The 24,945-nt window shown below is 44.7% G+C and overlaps 1 protein-coding gene across 2 annotated transcripts in view; it reads right to left on the bottom strand.

Annotated features, from left to right (window-relative positions):
* The window catches only part of ADAMTS18 (ADAM metallopeptidase with thrombospondin type 1 motif 18), a 145,229-nt gene that overhangs the window by 76,871 nt on the left and 43,413 nt on the right, over positions 1–24,945 (bottom strand). The window lies entirely within an intron of this gene.

The raw sequence follows: 24,945 nt of genomic DNA, 5'->3' as shown, positions 1-24,945 counted from the left end.
TTCTCCGCGCCAGGAGCGGCTGCAACTGTTATTACCCCCATTTCACAGATGAGAAAACTGAGGCTGGTAGGAAAAGGAAAGCTAGGATTGGTACCTAGAATTCTCTGCCTAGTGGGCAGTGCTGTTCACTTCTATTCTAGGCTGCCAGCCTCGATGTTTGGGACTGAAGGGCTGAGTCATGTGACATTCTGGGATTCTCCACACCTAGGACAGGGCAGAAACCACTGTCGACACTGGACACTGGTGTATTTAAAAACAGCCCCGACCTCCAAGACAGTACAAACAAAGATAGTCCATCTTGACTTCATAAGTGCTCAATAAAAGGACTAGCAAGGATGGGAGAGAGAGGAGTGAGTGATTCTTGGTTATCTCCAAGTGAGGGTCTGGGGAATCTGAAGGGTTTCACCATCATGAAGAGACAGATGAGCTAAATCAGGAAGAAAGAGGAGACCGGGACAAGCCCATCCAATCACAACGTCACTTTCAAGTTCACGGCACAATATGTCTTTGTAGCTGAAATTTCAGACGCAATACACCCCTGCCTTTCCCCTACACGCATTGTGCTCTCTCTTCTCTGCATTTTTCGGAATCTCCCTGATCCCCAGGCACTGCTGCGAAAAGTGTGGTCTATGGACCAGCAGCTGCAGCCTCACCAGCATGCTGGTTAGAAATGTGGACTCTCGGGTCTCTCCCCAGACCTGCTGACTCAGAATTTATGTAGATCCCTGGGTGATTTGTCTGCCCATTAATACTTGAGAAGCACCGACACAGGCCAGCAGGGATTCCCAGTTGGCACTAGTGGTAAAGAACCCCCCTGCCAATGCAGGAGACACAAGCAACGTGGGTTCCATCCCTGGGTCGGGAAGATCCCCTAGAGGAGGGCATGGGAACCCACTCTAGTATTCTTGCCTGGAGAATCCCATTGACAGAGAAGAGTGGCGGAATACAGTCCATGGGATTGCAAAGAGTCAGACATGACCAAGGCGACTTAGCATGTATGCACACGTGCATAACACAGGCCAGGAGCTCTTAAACTCTGTTGAACGTAGGAATGCCTGCAGATCTTAAAAATGTACACACACACACACACACACAGGGTCACTCACTCCCAGGCAGAATTCCATACTATCAAAGAGTGAATCTCTTGTGATTTCATGCATCAGGATTTTTTAAACTGCCTCAAAGCTTATCCCAACGTACAAATGAGTTTATGACCTCGGTCTTACCTTCCTCAGGTGCAAAACGGAGAGAAATTTTCCTGCCCAGACAACGTAATAAGGGGAGATAAAGTAACCACTGCAGAAACCCTTTATACACTTTCAGTCCCAGTTTAGATGACTGACGATGATGAGTGATTGAATCAACCCACATTCACTGAGCGCCAGTGAGGTGCTACGCATTTAAGTGTGAACACACACCTGTGCAGGAAATACACACACAGAGCATGCAGCCTACTGGGAAGCCAGACATGTAAATATTCAAGTATGTAAGGGGGTGCTGGGGTGAGGGCAGGTTACCAAGGGAACAGAGAGAGGTGGGGCATCACCGGGGATGTCCCCAGGCCTCACTGTAACCCTCTGTTAGGATTCAGTCTCTCACTCCTAAAAGGAGCCCCAGAATGTATGTGTGATCCTGATCTTCCTTTCAGTTCAGAAGTCTGCTGCCTTCTTGAAGACTGTCTTGTGGGGACTTCCCCAGTGGTCCAGTGGCTAAGACTCTGTGCTTCCACCGCATGGGGCACAGGCTCGATCCCGGTCAGAGATTAAGATCCCACCTGCCATGCAGTGCTGCCAAAAAAAAAAAAATCCCCAAACAAAACAAAAACCCAGCAACAAACAAAGAGCAAAGACCACCTTATGGTCTGGAGCACCAGCATGACGCTTTCCTTTGTTCAGCAGATATACACTGAGTATCTAACTTATAGCCCAGTCAGGCCCTGGCACAAAGAAAAGAGGCAGAAAGTAAAGAAACAGTGCACATTCATGCTCTCGTGGACATGATGGGACAATTAATCGGCAAGAAAAACTTGAGGAAGTAGAATGTCACGGCCCCAGAAATCCTGCCCACCCGCTGTACCTTCACTCAGGCTGGATCTCAGCACAGTTCGCCCTCTCTGCCCGGCTCAGTGCCAAGCGGCAGACACGCTCACCCCTTGTCTGGGCACTCTCTATCACATCTTTCAAATCCCCCTCATCTTCTCCACTACGGTCCCCCGACATTGGCCGGCATCCTTGGCCAAAAGCATCAGCTCACCTCACACGTGCTAACATCCATCTCAAACCTGATTCCCTTTCCCGCCCCACAGACCCCTCCATCATCTGCCCCCTCTGGAGCCTGGCAGCTGGTCTGCCCTCCTCTCCTTCCTACCATTCTGAACAGGACATTTCCATGACTTCTTGAATCAACAAATTCGTTCACCTGATGGGGTGACAGCAGATTTGCCACCCCCAAATGCACCTCCTGGGCATAAGGATTAGCCTGAGCTGGTTAAAGAGCAGACACCAGAGGAGCTCTGGACAGCCAGCAGGTCGGAGCCTTTTCTGAGAGCACTTCCCTTCAAAGCAAAATCTCCATGTGTCGGGGCCAGGGGTGGGGGCTCCCTCTTCTACCAGGAAGGAGAGGTTGACTGCGACTCCAGAAACTTTTACCTACTGAGAAGGTTCTGCTTTAAATGTGTGTAACAACCATACCCTTACTTACTGGGCTTTGCCTGACAGGCTCATGTAACTGCCACCTACCCTGTTCTTTCTTTGGTCTTTCGGTATTTAAGGGGGTGGTTTGGGTCTTCTGGGGGAATTATTCAGCTTTCCTGGGTCTCTCTCATGTACACAGGAGGTATGTGAAGTGAAGTGAAGTCGCTCAGTCGTGTCTGACGCTTTACGGCCCCATGGACTGTAGCCCACCAGACTCCTCTGTCCATGGAATTCTCCAGGCAAATACTAGAGTGGGTTGCCATTCCCTTCTCCAGGGGATCTTCCCAACCCAGGAATCTAACCTGGGTCTCTTGCATTGCAGGCAGATTCTTTACTGTCTGAGCCAACAGGGAAGCCTATATACATGTTATTAAACATCTATCTGCTTTTCTCCTGTTAATCTGTCCTTTATTACAGTGAGGGCGGGGTGGGGGGGTTGTTGGTCACAGCCAAGAACCTAGAGGGGTAAAGGGAAAATTCTTTTTGTAGTCTACACACTCTTAATCAATTTTGCACATCCTTTTCCTTTGTCCGGCCACCTTCTTCCCCCAGAGACTCACTGGTGTGGCCTTCTGGTGCTTTTTGCTTTTGTCTCAGATTAAACAACATCTTCCCAGAGAGACAGGAGTCAGCACCCTATTGAAAACTACCCTTCCCCACTTCCAGCTACTGTTTATGCGCTGTGCATCCATCTTCAATGAAGGAAACAAAGAAGATGCAACCTTCCTGTCACCTCTGACAGAGTTTTAACATCCACATTGTATATGGGCATCCCTGGTGTACGCCACACATCATTAGTCAATAAATAAATGGCTATCAGTCCACAGACATGTGTGGAATAAGTGAACAAGTGAACTGAAAAATCTCAGAATGGAGTGGATGCTGAAGCTGGGCATGCCAACATCCTCCTCCCTTTCCAGTCAGGGAAACCAGAGCTAGGAAGTGACATGTTCAAATTCATTAACACCATGACCTCTTTCTCTATTACAGATGTTGTAAGCAGACTGATTACAGGTATCCCAGAGAAAGAGAGCCAGGCATGACTTTCTTGACAAAAGAGAAGCCATTGCGGCCAAAGGCATTTTGTGATCTAAGCCCAGTCACCATGCTTGCCCTTGAACCGGTCTTGGTAGTCAATGATCTTACAGGAATGAAGAAATGCAGGCGGTCAAACAATAGTACAGTGACAAGCAGGGTCTTAGCTCCTCCTCAAGGGATATGTATAATTTTTATACATATAAGGTCTACGGGATCGAAGGCCCCCACCTAGGTGCAGGACGGAATGATGACGTTGACCCTCTTGACTTCAGTCAACTAAAGCGTGGACCTTGGCCTCAGTTCTATACTGAGTTCTTCTCTGCCCAAGCTCCCTCATGAATATGCATGTACCATTAGCTTCAAATTCTCCAGGTTTGCTGTTCAGGGAAAGATCCCTAGTGTGTTCCTTACTTGCTGCAAGTAATGATAAATCCTTCCTTCTCCCCATCTTCTCCCAGCGTGGCTGGGACTATTGGCTCGATATCCACCAAGAGGCAAACCCAGTTTTGGGGGAACAGTGTGAAGCCAGGAGTCCACCCCCCACCCCCACCATAACTCCTATGTAAACCTCAAGGCCACCTACAGGGCTCTCAGCTGGGAGCCCAGGTAGAATTCAGGCCCCCCTTCTCAAGCAGGGCCCTAACCTCTCCAAGCTTTGTGAAGACAAAAGACCCCATTTACAGTCCCCAGAGGACAGAGTGAACAGTTAAAGGGGGAAAAAAAATAGTGAACTATCCATGAAGGCCCTCCAGCCTTACTAACTTCCTGACTTGGTTCAACTTATATCAAAGGCATAAGCCACTCAACTGCCTTAACTGGAGGAACCGGTTTGGAAGCTTTCTCTTTACTCCTTATTTCTTGAGAACTGTAGGCATCTCAAATGCAGAGTGACTTCTACACTAAGAAAGCAATTTTTAAAAAAATGGCCTCTTGTATTGGGACAAACAGACAAGGCCCAAACAGCCCTCCATATTTAATTCAGTTTTGGGCGACAAGGACCAGACTCCAGAACAATTCTTTGTAACAAAACAAGGATTTTACAGAGCCGCATGTTAAGGGAGAAAAATATTCCTTTTGGGGAGTTTAGTCTGATGGAAAATAATGGAGTCTAACCAAGAATACTTTTTATGGTTTAAAACATAAACCCAGTACCTCTAAGAGGAGCCACCTATTTAACTATAGAATGTGTGAAGCATTTTGAGTGACTAAACTTGTGTAATGTTTTTGACAAAATGTGGTCTGGAAGACAAGACCTCTGGTCCCAACAGAATTCCAATTAAATGGGCAAAGCAGGGGTGAAACAAGGGAAGATCATGAGCAAACATCCTGTTGTGTTGAGTGTGGAGGAAAAAACGCAGGATTCTATGAATGAAAGTGAAAGTTGCTCAGTCGTGTCCAACTCTTTGCAACTCCACGGACTATACAGTTCATGGAATTCTCCAGGTCAGAATACTGGAGTGGGTTGCCTTTCCCTTCTCCAGGGGATCTTCTCAACCCAGGGATTGAACTCGGGTCCCCTGCATTGCAGGTGGATTCTTTACCAGCTGAGTGACAAGGGAAGCCCATGATTCTATGAGAGAGATGAGATCAAAGAGTGAGGGGAATGAAGAGACTGATTTTGGAAGTTTAAAAAAATTTTTCTAATTGAAATACAGTTGATTTACAATGTTTTGGGTGCATAGCAAAGTGGTAATATACATATGCATACCCACACACACACACACACATATGCATACACACATATATATGCACACACACATATATGCACACACACATATATGCATACACATATAATATGCACATATGTATGTGTGTGTGTTCAGTTGCTCAGTCACGTCCAACACTTTGTGACCCTATGGACTGTAGCCTGCCAGACTCCTCTGTCTACGGAATTTCCCAGGCAAGAATACTGCAGTGGTGTTCAGTCCTTGGAGGAGGCATGGCAACCCACTCCAGTACTTTTGCACTGAGAATCCCGTGACAGAGGAGCCTGGCAGACTACAGTCCATAGGGTCGCAAAGACTCAGACAGGACTGAAGCGAAATCATGCACCCACAGTAAATGTAGACATAAAAAATAGTCATGGCTTTTAAAAAGAAAATTAGAGACTTGCGAGTACATGGGGAATAGAAAACCAGACTCCAGGTGAAAACCCGTGGAACTATTTCTGGTCCCATGGCCAGGGATGAATCAATGTCTGATGACACTATGCTGAGAGCATATGGACCCTATATAACTTCCTCAGTTCTCTATAAAGTGCATCATTCTAAGAAACTGAAATAGAATTTTCTGCCATCTGCATCTACACACGCAGAGCTGGTTAAACAGACAACTGGGACAGGCCCTCACATGTGGACACACATTTTGAAAAAAGAATGTGTTCAGGATTCCACATTACTGTCAAAGGGGTGGGACGGGGGGAAATCTCCTGTGCTTTGGGACAAAAAAAACCCCAAAATAGTTATGTCAACAAAAATCTAGCATTTCTCATCCATTCATTGATATTAATATGAACATCAGCAGGACTCCAATACAAATAAAATATAATACAAATGTGGAAGGGGATTTATGCTTTCCAGATTCACATACACAGTAATCTTTCTTCAAAAAACTGTAGAGCCCAGTCCATCAACATTTAATCAGATACCATCAATATCCTCACATTGCTCACAGCCTGGTGAGGGGGGGTATGAAGCTAACAAGAGCCACAACACACAGTATGTTCAACCCGGTGATGGTTAAGTGGTCTTTTCAGCTTTTATCTCCTGAGGAAGTTTACATACCTCTCAAGAACAAACCTAATTTCCCAAGTCCCAGATTTGTAAAATGAGAGTAACAGCATCTCCCTTATCAGGTTTTTAGAGAATTAAGTGAGTTAACACTTTTAAAGTGCTAAAAGCAGTGCCTGGCACAGAAAACACTCAAAGTGTGTTTACTGTTACAATGATTATATTTAATCAGATGAGTGAAGAGAGCCTTTTTCTAAGTGTGTATTATAACTGGCCCCTTCAACTGGACCTGCAATTCTGGGAAGTGGTATCAGTGTTCTGTTATTGATAAAAACAATGGAAGGACTAAATGTACACATGCTCAAAAACCTGCTCAGTTTGAGCAAGTAGCCACGATCTGTGTTTCAACATTTAGAAATTAACTCAAGTGGTTTAATCATGATCAGTAGACACTCTCCCCATCACCCCATCTTCCTTTCCAGTCCCATCTGGAGGACCATTTCACTGTTTCCTGCGTACCAGACACTCTGCAAACCATTCTACCTGCAAAATCTCACTGGACTCTCACAACAGTGCTGTCTGATGGGTGCTTTGCCTGTCAGGATTCCGGGGCTGCCTGAGCACGCAACCTCTCCTCAGTCTTAAACACTCATCCTATCTGTTGTTGTTTAGCTGCTTCAGTCGCTTCCGACTCTTTGCAACTCTATGGACTGCAGCTCGCCAGGCTCCTCTGTCCATGGGGTTTTCCAGGCAAGAATACTGGAGTGGGTTGCCGTGTGCTCCTCAAGAGGATTTTCATGACCCAGGGATTGAAGCCATGTCTCCTGCATTGGCAGGAGGTTTTATTTACGACAGAGCCACCAAGGAAGCCCATACATCCTATTAGGAGTCAGGAAAAGTTCCAGAAACACTGAATTGAAATTTACTAAGAGAGTACAAGTTAAATGTTCACACACACACAGGTAAACAGGTAAAGTGACAGACATAGAAACTTAATGGGGGGAACAACTACGGCACAGCTATGGATGTCAGGATATATGTTGCTCCTTCACATCTTTGGGAGAGGAATACATAGATTAATAAGGAAAAGAAACCATGTCTTCCCAGCCCTTCAGACAGCTAATTGTGCTCAGTCGTGTCTCTTTGTGACCCTTTGGACTGTAGGCTGCCAGGCTCCCCCATCGATGGGACTTTTCAGGCAAGAACACTGGACTGGGTTGCCACTTCCTCCTCCAGGGGATCTTCCTGACCCAGGAATCAAGCCCTGCACTGCAGGCAGATTCTTTACCTCTGAGCCATCGGGCAAGCCTATATACCTTGACAACCAACAGGAAGGATAGATGACAAAGCCACACGGCCCTCACAAGCAGTGCAGTCATGAAGATCAAGGCAGGAGCCTTCTGACACCCTCGCGTCACGGGAGCCTCTGTTCTGGCCCGCCCTCAAGAATCAGATCACTTCAAAGGAAGCTTCAGGAAGGATGCCATTTGGCAAGCACGTGACTGCTCTAATGGCTGTTGGGGAATTGTGAGGGTCTGAGTGGAGAGAGCTGGCATGTCTGGGTTTCATAGCAACCAGACATGCCACAGACTTCACATGGGACCATGCGGTCAGTCCTTGCCCTGCATCACCAGAGGCTTTGGTGCTGTGTCTGTTAGTAACAGTCCTCCTCCTTCACACGTCACGTCAGCATCCTCTGGAAGACGGGGGAGGAGAGTAGGCTAAATGTCTGGGAGGAGATGCTGAGAACTAACATCCAAGTTGTGTTTTTAATGGCAATTTCAGAATCCAAATCTGTGTTCCCAAGCTCAATACTCCATCTTCATTGGACAGCATCCTACTGACATTCACATTTCTGTTGCATTCACAATTCTCACAACATTGATATACCACTGACCTTAGAGCTCCAGCTCAGTCCTGTTTCACGCCAGGTGGAGAGTTAAAGCAGTGGTCTCCTATTTCACCTCTCTGTTGGCAATCCCTACCCTCTTCTGCTCTGAAAACACTTTTCTCAAGCATCACTTTGAAGAGGTTCACATTCAAGCTGTGTTATCACAAGGTAAGTGCCGGAACAAGGAGTGTGGGGTTCACACCACTTTAGTCTAGCCCACCATAAAGGCCAAAGACAAACGGGTCATGGTAGAGAGCTCTGACAAAATGTGGTTCACTAGAGAAGGGAACGGCAAACCACTTCAGTATTCTTGCCTGGAGAACCCCATGAACAGTATGAAAAGGCAAAAAGATAGGACACTGAAAAATGAACTCCCCAGGTCACTGGGTGCCCAATATGCTACTGGAGATTAGTGGAGAAATAACTCCAGAAAGAATGAAGAGATGGAGCTAAAGCAAAAACAATACCCAGTTGTGGATGTGACTGGTGATGGAAGTAAAGTCCAATGCTGTAAAAGCAATATTGCATAAGAACCTGGAATGTTAGGTCAATGAATCAAGGCAAATTGGAAGTGGTCAAACAAGAAATGGCAAGAGTGAACATCGACATTTTAGAAATCAGCAAACTAAAATGAACTGGAATGGGTGAATTTAACTCAGATGACCATTAAATCTACTACTGTGAGCAAAAATCCCTTAGAAGAAATGGAGTAGACATCATAGTCAATGAAAGAGTCCAAAATGCAGTACTTGGATGCAATCTCAAAAACATCAGAATGATCTCTGTTCATTTCTAAGGCAAACCATTCAATATCATGGTAAAATAAGTATATGCCCCGACCAGTAATGCTGAATAAGCTAAAGTTGAATGGTTCTATGAAGACCTAAAGACCTTCTAGAACTAATACCCAAAAAAAGATGTCCTTTTCCTTATAGCAGATTGGAATGCAAAAGTGGGAAGTCAAGAGATACCTGGAGTAACAGGCAAATTTGGCCTTGGAGCACAGAATGAAGCAGGGCAAAGGCTAACAGAATTTTGCAAAGAGAACACACTGGTCATAGCAAACACCCACTTCCAACAATACAAGAGAAGACTCTACACATGGACATTACCAGATGGTCAATACCAAAATCAGATTGATTATATTCTTTGCAGCCAAAGATGGAGAAGCTCTATACAGTCAACAAAAACAAGACTGGGAGCTGACTGTGGCTCAGATCATGAACTCCTTACTGCCAAACTCAGACTTAAATTGAAGAAAGTGGGGAAAACCACTAGGCCATTCAGGTATGACCTAAATCAAACAAACCCCTTACAATTATACAGTGGAAGTAAGAAACAGATTCAAGGGATTAGATCTGATAGACAGAGTGCCTGAAGAACTATGGATGGAGGTTCATGACATTGTACAGGAGATAGGGATCAAGACCATCCCCATGGAAAAGAAATGCAAAAAGGCAAAATGGTTGTCTGAGGAGCCCTTACAAATAGCTCAGAAAAGAAGAGGAGTAAAAGGCAAAGAAGAAAGGAAAGATATTCCCATTTGAATGCAGAGTTCCAAAGAATAGCAAGAAGAGACAAGAAAGCCTTCCTCAGTGATCAGTGCAAAGAAATAGAGGAAAACAATAGAATGGGAAAGACTAGAGATCTCTACAAGAAAATTAGAGATACCAAGGGAACTTTTCATGCAAAGATGGGCACAATAAAGGACAGAAGTGATATGCACCTAACAGAAGCAGAAGATATTAAGAAGAGGTGGCAAGAATACACAGAAGAACTATACAAAAAAGATCTTCATGACCCAGATAACCACGATGGAGTAATCACTCACCTAGAGCCAGACATCCTGGAATTCGAGGTCAAGTGGGCCTTATGAACAAAGCTAGTGGAGGTGATGGAATTCCAGTTGAGCTATTTCAAATATTATTTCATATAAAACATGATGTTGTGAAAGTGCTGCACTCAATATGCCAATAAATTTGGAAAACACAGCAGTGGCCACAGGACTGGAAAAAGTCTGTTTCCATCCCAATCCCAAAGAAAGGCAATGCCAAAGAATGTTCAAATAATTGCACTCATCTCAAACACCAGCAAGGTAACACTCAAAATCCTCCAAGCCAGGCTTCAACAGTATGTGAACCAAGAACTTTCAGATGTTCAAGCTGGATTTAGAAAAGGCAGAGGAACCAGAGATCAAATTGCCAACATCTGCTGGATCATCGAAAAAGTGAGAGAATTCCAGAAAAATATCTACTTCTGCTTTACTGACTACACCAAAGCCTTTGACTGTGTGGATCACAACAAACTGTGGAAAATTCTTCAACAGATGGGAATACCAGACCACCTGACCTGCCCTCTGAGAAATCTGTATGCAGGCCAAGAAGCAACAGTTAGAACTGGACATGGAACAAAAGACTGGTTCCAAATGAGGAAAAGAGTACATCAAGGCTGTATATTGTCACACTGCTTATTTAACTTATATTCAGAGTATATCATGAGAAATGCTGTACTGGATGAAGCACAAGCTGGAATCAAGACTGCCAGGAGAAATATCAATAACCTCAGATATGCAGAAGACACCACAGTTATGGCAGAAAGTGAAGAAGAACTAAAGAACCTCTTAATAAAAGTGAAAGAGGAGAGTGAAAATGTTGGCTTAAAACTCAACATTCAGAAAACTAAGATCATGGCATCTGGTCCCATCACTTCACGGCAAATAGATGGGGAAACAATGGAAACAGTGACAGACTTTATTTTTGGGGGGCTCCAAAATCACTGCAGATGGTGACTGCAGCCATGAAATTAAAAGAGCTTGTTCCTTGGAAGAAAAGTTATGACCAACCTAGACAGCATATTAAAAAGCAGAGACATTACTTTGCCAACAAAGTTCCGTCTAGTCAAAGCTATGGTTTTTCTAGTGGTCATGTATGGATGTGAGAGTTGGGCCATAAAGAAAACTGAGCACTGAAGAATTAATGATTTTTCAACTGTGGTGTTTGAGAGTCCCTTGGACTGCAAGGCGATCCAACCAGTTCATACTAAAGGAAATCAGTCCTGAATATTCATTGGAAGGACTGAGGCCGAAGCTGAAACTCTAATAATTTGGCCACCTGATGTGAAGAGCTGACTCATTTGAAAAGACCCTGATGCTGGGAAAGATTGAAGGCGGGAGGAGAAGGGGACAACAGAAGATGAGACGGTTGGATGGCATCACCTACTCAATGGACATGAATTTGAGTAAGCTCTGGGAGTTGGTGATGGACAGGGATGCCTGGCGTGCTACAGTCCATGGGGTTGTGAAGAGTCAGATACGACTGAGCGACTGAACTGAACTGAACTGAACTCTGAAGCCATCCCTCGGTAGCCTGTCTATTCATCTGCCATCCTCTTCCACTGAACTCCAGGCACGACGGCTCCATTGCTAGTCCATCAGCGAAACAGCCAACCCTTCCCAGGACTGTGGGAGCACTGTTTTCTTTGTTTCAAATGATCTCTTCCTAGTTACTTCACTTTAGTGTTTTTTTATTTATTTATTTTTTTGCCTAAGGGTGATCTCTTCAAACTATTCTATAAAAACAAAGCAGACCTTGTCATTCTTCATTTCGTTTCATTTTTTTGTACAGTCCTGATCCCTACTTGATGGTCTATCATGTAGCTGTTTGTGTATTTGCTTATTGTCTGTTATTCTTATTAGCTTCCTAAAGCCTAGGTCTTATCTCTCTCTTGCTAATTTTCATGTGACCAGTGTTTACCACACAATTTAAAAGTGAAAGTGTTAGTCACTCAGTCATGTCTGACTGCATGGACTGTCGCCCACCAGGATCCTCTGTTGATGGAATTCTCCAGGCAAGAATACAGAAGCAGGTTGCCATTTCCTTCCTCAGCGGATCTTCCTGACCCAGGGGTCAAACCTGGGCCCCCATACTGTGGGCAGATTCTTCACCATCTGAGCCACCACTGCTCAGTAAAAACTGGCCCAAAAGTTCATTTGGTGTCCCAGTCCAATGTTACCAAAACTCTGAATGAACTTTTTGGACAAGCCAATGGTGGCATTAGTGGTATAGAACCCACCTGCCAATGCAGGAGATGTAAGAGACACTGGTTCCTACTCCTCGGTCAGGAAAATCCTCTGGAGGAGGAAATGGCAACCTGCTTCTGTATTCTTGCCTGGAGAATTCCATTGGCAGAGGAGCCTGGTGGGCTACAGTCCATGAGGCAGCAAAAAGTGGGACAAGACTGAGTACACACACACAATATTTGTGGAATTAACTAATGAGCTAGAAATAGGGCAACATGCTTGGTACTATGAGAGACAAAAAAACCCAAACAAACAAGACACTGATGCCTGCACTTAAGGATGCTGCTATAACAGAACACAAACATGTTACTAATTAACTAGATGTATCCTTTTCCTTATTTACCTTCTGGTTTGCCTGCCTCTCAAGTAGCCTTCTCCATCATCCTGCAGTGAATGAGAGGACATAAAAAATTCTGTGGGAATACAAAGTCTGGGGACACCACCTCTGAGGATAACATTCCAACTCTTGTATTGGACAGTGAGGGATTTTGAAGGTTTTGAAAGAAAAGGCTCTAAGGGACTGATCTGTGGAATAGAAAACTGGTTGGACCCAAGTTGTCAGGACTCTTGGCCTCCTGTAACAGCGAAGGATAAACTGACTTGACCCTTTGTATTCTGCCTGGCATTATTGTGAAATATCCCAAAAATTTAGACAAGAAAATTACATAATGAGCCCACATTAGCTGACATCCAGTTTGTCAATTCTTGTTATACAACATCTTTGACTTTGGATTTCTTTTTCTTTTTTTAAAGAGCCTAAATATTATAGCTACAGATATTCTAGTATTGGAACCTAAACTCTCAGTATCAATTAAGATGAATATTTTCATATAAGGTTAGTATCCCAGGCTATCAAAATTCTAATTCCTCACCATCTGAAAATAATGAATACACTATTGGTATCTCTTGCTATTTAAATTACCACTATCCAAATTTATTTGGTTTCTGAGTTTGGAGAGTCATGCATTTATGTGGTGGTTGGTTTAGTTGCCAAGTTGTGTCCAACTCTTGTGACCCCATGGACTGTAGCCTGCCAGGCTCCTCCGTCCATGGGATTCTCCAGGCAAGAATACTGGAGTGGGTTGCCATTTCCTTCTCCAGGGGATCTTCCCGACCCAGGAATCAAACCCGGGTCTCCTGCATGGCAGGCAGATTCTTTACCGACTGAGCTATGAGGGCAGCCCAATGTATTTATGTAGCTGGTGCTTAATACATGTTTGCTGTAAACAGTGATTTTCCTACAAGGAACACTTGACAAGGGCCTCATGACTCAGCTGGAGCTGTATAAATAGTGTCCACTGTATTGCATGACAGCAGAGCAACCATCTCTGGAATAAGCGATGCTCCTCCATTCCCAAGGCTGCTGCCTGTTGATGCACAGCATCAGGAAGACACGTTTTTACTTGTTTCTATAGTGGTGATCATTAATGTCAAGCTCTCCACCCCACCTTTCCTTGCCTCCCTTGGAACTGACAGCATCCATTTGTTACAAAGACAGCTGGAGCTGGAGGCCATGCCAGTAACCAGCTGTTAGCAACAGTGATGAAATCTGCCACGTGGCAGCATCCCATTGGACAGCTGCACAGAGGAGCCGGATGATTGACAGGGCTTCCCAAGTTCTCCTGGTGATGGGGTGTAAGATCCAGGGATGGCCACCATATTGGAAATGCCTGGTCCCAGTTTTCCTCCGCTATTTATCTTCTCCTTTCCCTTCTCACCCCCTACCATAAGGTAAAACCAAGGAAAATAATCGCAGGATTATGGGATGTTAGCGATCATGTACTTCATCCCCCTGGATTTACAGGGAAAGTAAATGAGATCAAGGGAGAACAAAAGGAGTACCCCAAATCTCACCACTTATGAGCAGAGTGTTTTTCTGCTTCTCATCAACTTCACGAAGAGATGAGACTTGATGACTTAAGGGCCCTTCCACATCTAAAAGTCTATGCTTTCGATCAGCTGCTATGACATGCAGGGGGCTTCCCTGGTGTCTCAGCAGTAAAGGATGTGCCTGCCAATGCAGGAGACATGTGTTTGATCCCTGGGTCAGGAAGATCCCCTGGAGAAGGAAATGGCAACCCACTCCAGTACTCTTCCCTGGGAAGTCCCATGGAAAGAGAAGCCTGGAAGGATGCAGTCCACAGGGTCACAAAAGTGTCGGACATGACTGAGCGACTAAACAACATGAATGACATGCAGGCGACTTAGTGTCATGCTGAAAACAATTTCTGCGTAAGATCGCATAAGCTGGCTTGAGAGCCTGGCACACACATAACAATAAATGTGTCTACTGATAGTAGTAGTAGCTTAGTCGTTAAGTCATGTCTGACTCTTGCGACCCCATGGGCTGTAGCCCACCAGGCTCCTCTGTCCATGGGATTCTCCAGGCAAGAATACTGGAGTGGATTGCCATTTCCTTCTCCAGGGGATCTTCCCGACCCAGGAATCGAACCTGGGTCTCCTGCACTGAAGGCAGATCCTTTACCAACTGAGCTATGAGGGAAGCCTGTTTACTGATGGTGCTGCCTAATATCAGAGCCCTGAGATCCGATCTTCAATCTGGCTGAACACCCGGCTTAAAGATGCAGACACCTGTACCCAACTTAGCCCTTCTAGAGTCTAAATTTCTAGGGTTTGAAAAGCAATCTTCTGGAACTTTTCCAGTTTATTCCAGTCTCCACCATCCCCACTGTCCCATGTCTCTCATGACACCAATAGCCTGGCTTCTGCGGGCATCTGGCTTTGTGACCTCTGCCCTACATCAACTTACACTCGACGCACAGCTTAGGTAAAGAGTCATGTCTTGTTTTCCAAGGTGCTTCTTTTTCCTTCTTTCATATCTGTCCAATCCCCTAGCACAATGCTAACTCCCCATACCTGTCACATATAAGCCTATTAAGGAAAACACCTGGTCATAAAGAGTCTGTGAGTGAAAGTCGCTCAGTCGTGTCCGACTCTTTGCAACCTCATGGACTGTACAGTCCATGGAATTCTCCAGGCCAGAATACTGGAGTGGGTAGCCTTTCCCTTCTCCAGGGGATCTTCCCAACCCAGGGATCAAACCCAGGTCTCTCACATTGCAGGCGGATTCTTTACCAGCTGAGCCACAAGGGAAACCCTATAAAGAGTCTGTATCAAGGAAGAAAGAAAAAGACGTGGGATTCTGAGTCTGGTTTGGTTACAGATACCTTATCTGTAACCTTGGACTATTTGCATGACTTACCTTAGTCTTAGTTTCCTCATCTATAAAATGAGGACAACACAGAATTCTATTTTTCAGCATTGCCTGGGATGACGTTGGAAAAGACTTGGAGAGCACACTGCGTGGGGACAGACATTCGTGAAGAGATCAACGCATGGTCCCAGTTCACACGAGGCAGGTCGGTAAGCACAGCTTTCTTAGCAGACTGGAATAGAAGCCTCGTTTATTTACCCTGTGAAGCCTGGGAGTTTGCAAATACTTGGTGCCTTCATGCAGAAACAAACTACAGAAGCCGGCAACTGGGTAAACATTTCTGCTCTGTGAACCGAACTTGCCTTCCATAGCATCCAAATTCCTACTCTAAACACATGCTGGCGATGGAGGAGGGAGCCTGGGGCAAAAATAGCAAAAGACTGTTTGCCTTCAATTAAACGAATACCCTCCATCTAGATCCGGCTTCAGAGAGACATAAACAAGACAGAATGGAAAGCAAACACATGCGCTGTTCGCTCATTAATGTAGCCCGGGGATTAACTGAGTGTGTGCCGTGATTCCCAAGCTTTCCTCACGCTCTTGCAGACTCCCTTGGCTCATCCAACCATCATGCAACTTCTCTTCCTGTTACAAGCACGAGAATGGCAGGAAGACAGGACGTGGTTTTCTTGCCAAAGGTTGGGTCACTTCCATCTACTGTCAGGAGTCACAGATTAGTCTGTCAAGGGGCAAGGATCAGTTTACAAAGTTATTCAAATTGTCAGATGGCACAGGCCACCCCTGAAAGAAGATAAGCTGTATTTCAATAACCCAGGTATGTACGGGCTTCCAGATACCTGATCAAAATAGGTAACTAGGTTAGCCGATGCAAACTATTATGTGTAGAATGGATAAACAATGCTACACAGTCCTACTGTATAGCACAGGGAACTATATTCAAGATCCTGTGATTAAACCATAGTGAAAAAGAACATGAAAAAGAATGTATATGTATGCCTAACTGAATCACTTTGCTGCATGGCAGAGATGAACACAACAATGTCATTCACTATGTGTGCATGCTAAGTCACTTTAGTTGTGTCTGACTCTATGTGACCCTATGGACTGTAGCCCGCCAGGCTCCTTTGTCTCAGTTTCCCCAGGACAAATGAAGGACACAGACTCGCTCTGAGCACTAAAGACGACAATATAGGGAAACCATTTAGGACAGTGGCTGACACACAGTGAGCGCCTCACTGGCTCATTTCAGGCGCCGCTTCACTGCCTGAAAGTCCTGGGCTTCCCAATGGGCTGGTTGTTTCTTTCCCACTAGCATGGGGGGTAGCAAAGCAGAGGGGTCTTGTGTGTCCTTGTCCTGGTTTTCATTCCCTAAGCTTCCCAACACCAAGTGTATCTGACGTATAAAAGCAAGCTAGGTGTCCCCCAACAGATGAGCGGATTGAGCCGATGTGGTACACATGTATACTCAACACACTAGTGAATAAAACAAAAGAGCAGACTCATAGATATCGAGAACAAATTGGTGCTTACCCGTAGGGAGAGGACTTCCCTAGCAGCTCAGATAGTAAAGAATCTGCCTGCAATGTGGGAGACCTGGGTTTGATCCCCGGATTGGAAAAGATCCTCTGAAGGGAATGGCTGGCCACTCCAGTATTCTGGCCTGGAGAATTCCATGGACTGCATAGTCCGTGGGGTCACAAAGAGTCAGACACCATTGAGCGACTTGCACTTTCACTTTCAGTAGGGAGAAGAAAGGAAAGAGGGGAAATATAGGGATTTAGAGGTACAAACTATGAGGTACAAAATAAGCTGCAAGGATATATTGTATAATGTAGGGAATATAGCCAACATTTTACAATAACCATAAACAGAATATAACCTTTATACTGTATGTCTATAACATATAACACTGTACAGCAACCATACTTCTATAAACCAAGAGCAGTGTTGGACATATGGCAGATTATGAGTATTTGTTGACTGAATGAATAATGTCCAAGCGACGCTTTTGCAGCATCCACTAATGAAGCTGGCAGGAGTCAAAAGAGTATTCGTTAGGTGGGAAGCCAGGGGTGTGATTCGGTAATAAATAAAAACAAGCGTATCCCAAACTTCATACCAGCTAGTTCCACAAAACATATATGAGATTACAGCCTGTATGAGGAGCTGGACTTTACCATGCTACTTTTGTTGAGGAGAGGTCACAGGGTGGGGTCTGGATAACTCCCCACAGGACAGCATGTGATGGTCAGATGAAGTCATTCCACAAATACTGAGTATTTACAATGGGTGAGATGCTGACCGAGGCCCTGGGGATAAGGAATGAAACAGTTCTCGCCTCTGACTCAGGTGCTCTTGACCAGGGAGACCAACAGCTAAAAAGACATCCCAAGACAGTCTCCTCCTCACATGTTATGTCCGCAAGGAGCTTGGAAACCACTGGAGGGACACCAACAATTTCTTAAGAGAGCCTTCTGTTTGTTTTTTTTTAAATTTTTTTATTAGTTGGAGGCTAATTACTTCACAACATTTCAGTGGGTTTTGTCATACATTGATATGAATCAGCCATAGATTTACACGTATTCCCCATCCCTAAGAAGGGATTTCTGAGCTTAGCCTTTAATCTTGACGGAGACCAGATGAACAGGGTGGGGGTGGGGGTGGGGTGGATATCCAGGTGAGGGAGCAAAGGTGAAGAGAGAGAGGGGAGAGAGACATTCGTTTGCCTGCAGCTATTTGACAGGTCATGCATAAAAAGGTCCTGTGCTTCGGCATGCCTATGCTTTTGGAAGTGGAAAGGGGCAGACTATTTTAAGTCCCTAAATAGGAAAAAGCGGGCGTATACACATGTGTGATTCCAAACAAAAATAACATGATCAAGAAAACTTACATTCAACTGACACAGAAAAAGCCAGAATTTTACAACTTGCAAAGGGAAAAAGTCATTCAGCTCATTAAAGCTAAGAACTGTGAGCTTTATCCCGAGAAAAATGGAGACTAATTGGGGACTTAATCCTGGGGAGAGTTAATGTGGCTGCAATGTGGAGGGTGGATGGAAACGAAGGTAGGAATGGAGACAAAGAAACCCAGCAGAGGGTACTGTCTGGGGTTTTGCAGGAGAAAATGGCAACAGAAATGAAGTCATGGTGGTAAACATAGCATAGAGCAGACGAGTTAACAAGAAGAACAAAAAAGAATGTGGACTTACCAGGGTTTAATGATAACTGGGAATGGGTAGTTAAGGAAAGTACTCGCATCTCTTTTGCAGGCAACTGGGTAGATCAGAGGTATAAGGAGCCTTTCGTCTCAAGTTTTTAAGAGTCATTCAGCCCTGCTAACTTCGTACAGACAACCCCTAAAACCCATCAAATCTATACAGTTCAATATGGGGACCACAGGCCACAAGTGGCTATTTGCAAGGTGGACCACCGTTAAAGTCTTTATTGAATTTGTTACAATACTGTTTCTGTTTTATGTTTTTCATTTTTTTGGCCTCAAGGCATGTGGGATCGTAGCTCCCCAACCAGGGATCGAACCCGGATGCCCCGTATTGGAAGGGGACGTCCTAACCACTGGCCCACCAGCGAAGCCCCAGCTATTTAAATTGAATTCATTAACATGAAATAGAAGCACAGTTCCTCAGTCTCGCCAGCCATGCTCTGTGTGCTCACTGATTACATGTAGAAGCGGCTACCATCTTGGACAGCACAGGAAGATGTTGGACACACCACGCCACCATCCTTATATTAGTTTATTCAATAAATTTTCCTTAATCCCACACATTTATATTTTGTTTTCCTTTTTAATCTAAAAGGTGTCAAGCTACTTCTAAAGACAAGAATCTCTATCTACCTACCTGCATACATTAAATGCCACCATATAAGTGCATTTGGAAGAGAATGGTGGCAGGATTAGACACCAGCCCACAGAGAAGACTAGCAGAGGCTTGCTCCAAGCAAGCTGGGACCTGTAACATCAAATAGCAAGTCATTCTTTGGGTGTTCCTGATAAAGTACCAACAGCCAAGGGAAAGGAGAAGAGTGGGATCCAGCAAGAAGATTCTGTCAATATCCCTTTTAACACCTGCAAAGAGGGGGCATTATGGACAACCTACAACCTGCTGGGGTTAGAAATGACATGAGTTACAGCATCTGAAAACAGTAACAAAAACTACGACAACTGTATTTGATTTCAAGCTGAACAGAAAGTAAAGGTACTGTTTTCCTCATGCAGAGGGACAGCAAAGGGACCCAGGACTTCATTTCAGATCAGCTGATAACTTGACCCTCTTGGGTTTCCAAAGAGCCTCACAAAGAGATCAGTCCACACTGCTGGAGAAAGTGGCTTGGGGAACTGGACAAAGGTGGCTTTGCTTTGAAAAACGTAAATTCACACTGCTGTTAACTAAGAAAATGGTTCCATTGACTACCTACGTTCATGGAGGCTTGACTGCCAGAAAAGCAGTCCCTTCTACATGGAGGATACTCAGTCATGCCACGGTGCATGCACACATGCTAAGTTACTTCAGTCGTGTCCGACTCTTTGTGACCCTACGGACCATAGCCTGCCATGGGATTCTCCAGGCAACAATCCTGGAGTGGGTTGCATGCCATCCTCCAGGGAATCTTCCTGACCCAGGGATCGAACCCACATCTCTTGCATCTCCTGCACTGGCAGGCAGGTTCTTTACCACTAGCGCCACCTGGGAAGCCCATCGTGGTACGGGAAATAAAACAAAACTAATGAGAAGCATTTAGTCGAATTGCTGATCACACACCAAACGCCAGGCACAACTGGTAATGTTACAGGAAAGGAGACAATCAAGGTCAAAACTCAAACGTTTTCTACTCAGGACACTTGGGTGGTTCCTGTTTGGCTCAGAGCAAAGGTCAAGGTGCTCATCACAACCTACGTGGGGGTGTCATGTTAATTTCACAATTTTCGTGATCTGAACTCACCCATTCTTCTTTGACTTCATTTCCTAATGCTTTTCCTTCACTAACTGACCACCTGCCACTATACTGGCCTGATGGCTGATCCTGAAATATATGAAGTATAATGTTCCTGTCTAGAGCCTTTGTAAATCCTGTTTATTCTGCCAAAAACACTCTTCCCAACTTGGCGTACACCCTCATTTCCTTCCTGCTCACCTCAATGTCAGCAAGACCTTCCCTGATCCCCATGAATGAACTTCCTGCCCCCACTTCCCCACACCCATCCCTCACCTTTACTTTCCTTCCTAACACTTGACCTGCTGCTAGATTATCAATGCTTATCAATGTGTTTACTTAGGGTCCATTTCCTCCCACTAGAGTTTAGGCTCCAGCGGGGAGAAATCAGCATTGGGAAAGCCCTTAGGCATATTTAGAACCATTCTAGAGAAATGTCAGGAGAGGCAATGGCAACCCACTCCAGTACTCTTGGCTGGAAATCCCATGGACGGAGGAGCCTGGTAGGCTGCAGTCCATGGGGTCACTAAGAGTTGGACACGACTGAGCGACTTCACTTTTCACTTTCATGAATTGGAGAAGGAAATGGCAACCCACTCCAGTGTTCTTGCCTGGAGAATCCCAGGGACAGAGGAGCCTAGTGGCTGCCGTCTATGGGGTCACACAGAGTTGGACACGACTGAAGCGATTTAGCAGCAGCAGAGAAATGTCATGGACGGCATGATGATTCCTACCACTGTTACGACAAGTCCCAAGGCCAGCAGAAGTTCTTTTTATATGGATGAAGCACTGATCACAATGTGCTGGGCAGGGTGCCAAGCTGCTTAATCTCATTTACTTCTCCTAATAGCACTCTTGGGTGGGAAGAATACCATTAATATTTTGTAGATAGGAAAACCAAGCTTCAGAAAGTTTAGCCACTTGCCCAGGGCCACCCAGCTGGTAGGGGAAGGCAGGCTTTTCACTAGCCATTGGACCCCCAAGCTCGAGCACTAAAACACAACAATCTAGAACTTTCCACCACACTCTGTCCAAGTTTTACGTGGAATCAATGAGTTTTTAATCTCTAGACATCCCCATTGGGTAAATAAAGCTCCTGCCACTTGACAGCAAGAGAAGCCAAGAGGTTAATCGACATACTATGTTTGCCATAAAGAGAAACTTGAAATATCAGCAGAAAAAAAACCCCGTATCAATATGGCTTCAAACTGCTGCAAATTAAAAACAGATCACCGCCTTTCTACAAAAATATGACTACACTTCAGCATAAAGTCATTTAAAAATAACTATTTCCAGACGCCATATGGATTATGGACCAGTTTCACATGATTAGTGTAATTTTTGAAGGAAGTTGTTATCAGAACCGCAGGGTTGAAAAATCATTTTCGACTAAAACCGCAGGAACTATTCAAAGGGAAAAGTCTTAGTGGGAAAACAAATGTTGAAGGTAAGGCAACAGGTCGAGAGAAAGCCTGCAAAGTGCAAGTTCTAAATTCCAGTGCACAGGGGAAAGCTGGATTCCGAGAAGGCGTGTCAGAAGCGGGGACTGGTTTATTTTGTAAACCAAAGTCAAAGACCAGGTGAATTCCAAAGCCATCATTGTGTTCTGAGAGTTCATATTAAAGGACACCCCGGTTTTGCTCGCTAGGCCTATGCCAATCTGCACTGCTTTTAAAAGGCTCACATTATGCCAAATCTAATACTATTATTTCCATCAGCAGAGAAAAGAAGGAAAAGTCATTTTCAAATCTGTCTTGGGCTTGCGAAAGAAGAAAACTTATCTGTGTGGAAAGGGGAGCTCTACGCACTTATCTGTCCTGACATACTGTTGCTGCTTAGTGGCCAAGTTTGGTCCGACTCTTTCATGACCCCATGGACTGTAGCCCATCAGGCTCATCTGTCCATGGGATCTCCCAGGCAAGAATACTGGAGTGGGTTGCCATTTCCTTCTCCGGGGGATCTTCCTGACCCAGTGGCTGAATGCAATTCTCCTGCCCTGGGAGGAGGATTCTTTACTGCTGAGTCACCAGAGAAGCCCTATTCCTGCATAAGTGAAATATAAATATATAGATAGATAGATAAATAGAAAGAGATATAAAGATATACGAAGGATGGCAGGATCCTCATATTTCCAATTTACCCTACCTAAGTATAATTATAAAAACATGTCAGAGTTCCCAAATGCTGTAGTGGCTAGAATATTATTATATCATAGGGTCTCTTCTTCTCTGTCATCATTTTCATCAACAACATCACCCAGCAGATTACATTCACAGAAATGCACAAGTATCTCTATTCCAAACAGCACCCTTTTGTTTGACAAGGTGAATGAAATCATCGTTAGGAGACATACAGGCCTTGAACAATTTGGAGTCATTAGTTTATCAATACTAATTGAGTCTAAGAAACTCGGTAAGTTTGTGACTGCACAGAATATGAGAAAAAAACAAAGCTCATTTATTTATTTGGCCACACTGTGGGATCTCAGTTCCTCGAACAGGGATCGAACCCATGTCCCCTGCAGAGGAAGCCTAGAGTCCTAACCCCTGGACTGCCAGGGAAGTCCCAACAGAGCTTTTTGTTGTTTTTAAATTCCCAGGAAATTCTGATACTGAAGGCAGAGGAAGTTACATACTGATGATAGAGTGGTCCACATCATGATGTGGACCATGATGATCAGTGGGCCACTGACAAGTCGCCCACACTATACACAGAAAGATTTCACACTATCTAGATGCATGGGTTGTCTGGGAAACTCAAGGAAGCTAGCAACCCTGGGCCACCTTCCTGAGACTAGAGATGACAAGGAGCTGCCTCTTTAGCTGAGACCCCAGCCCCTCTGGGCCTCAGTCTCCCTGTGACTCCTCCGTGCACTGGTGCTCCAAGCTTGCCTTATTTATTTGTGTCTCCTGCCTGGGTCCAGGATTTGCGCTGGAAAGTGAAAAGTGAAAGTGAAGTCGCTCAGTCCTGTCCGAGTCTTTGCGACCCTGTGGACTGTAGCCTACCAGGCTCCTCTGTCCATGGGATCTCCCAGGCCAGAGTATTGGAGTGGGGTGCCATTTCCTTCTCCAGGGGATCTTCCCGACCCAGGGGTCAAACCCATGTCTCCCTCATTGTAGGCAGATGCTTTACTGCCTGAGCCACTAACAGCCCATTAGTCACAGAGTCGTGTTTGCACTGGGGACACCTGATATACAGAATGATAAGGGTAGGAACTGGGAAGGAAGGGTCAACGAGCAGGAGACCCAGGAGGGGAGTTACTAGCACGCAGTGGGATGAGGCCAGGGATGCAGCCCAATGTCCTACGGCACCAGCCCCGCCCCCACGGCAACATCTAACCCGGACTAAGATGGCACACAGGGGCCGAGAGACCAAGGTCTAATCAGTGCCTTAAAACCATGTCGGAAAAACCACTATGTCTGAAACATGTTTCCCATGTCTCAAGCGGATTTGAGGAAAACTCTTTTTTTCCTTCTTTACTGGTGGAAATAATAGTATTAGATTTGGAATAAAGTACCTTAAAAAGCAACGTATATTGGCACACGTTGAGTCGACAGTCACATACTCCAAGGCAATGGAGGGTTTCCAGAAGGTCATGGTCAAAACTGCCAAACATTCTGGAAAGACTGGATAATCTCAGGGCTGAGAGGAATGTGCCAGCTTTAGCAACAGGGAGGGTGTGATTGCTTTGGTCATAAGTTGTTGTTGTTGTTGTTTTTAAAATTTTACTTTAATATAGTTGATTTACAATGTTGTGTCAATTTCTTCTGTAGAGCAAAGTGACTCAGTTTTATATATATATATATATGATAAGCATTTAGTTTTAGATAAATATATAGTATCATATATATACATACACACACATATATATTCTTTTTTGTGTCTTTCCCATTATGGTTTGTGACAGGATACTGAGCATAGTTTCCTGAGCTACACAGTAGGACTTTGCTGTCTATCCATTTATATAGAATAGTTTGCCTCTGCTAATCCAAAACTCCCACTCCTTCCCTTCCCGACCCACCTCCCCCTTGGCAACCACAAGGCTGTTCTCTATGTCTGTCAGCCTGTTTTTGTCTTGTAGCTATATTGATTTGTATCATATTTTATATTCCACATATAAGTGATATCATTTGGTATTTGTCGTTCTCTTTCTGATTTACTTCACTTAGTATGATCATCTCTAGTTCCATCCTTGTTGCTGTAACTGGCATTACTTCACTCTTTTTCATGACTGAGTAATATTCCACTGTATATACGTACCACATCTTCTTTATCCATTCATTTGTCGATGCACATTTAGGTTGCTTCCATTTCTTGGCTACTGTAAATAGTGCTGCAATCGACATTGTGGTGCATGTATCTTTTCAAATT

Source organism: Cervus canadensis, chromosome 18 (assembly GCF_019320065.1).
Source record: "Cervus canadensis isolate Bull #8, Minnesota chromosome 18, ASM1932006v1, whole genome shotgun sequence".
NCBI classification, from domain to species: domain Eukaryota; kingdom Metazoa; phylum Chordata; class Mammalia; order Artiodactyla; family Cervidae; genus Cervus; species Cervus canadensis.
The sequence above is the reverse complement of the archived record's forward strand: the minus strand, read 5'-3'. Positions and strand labels throughout refer to the sequence as shown.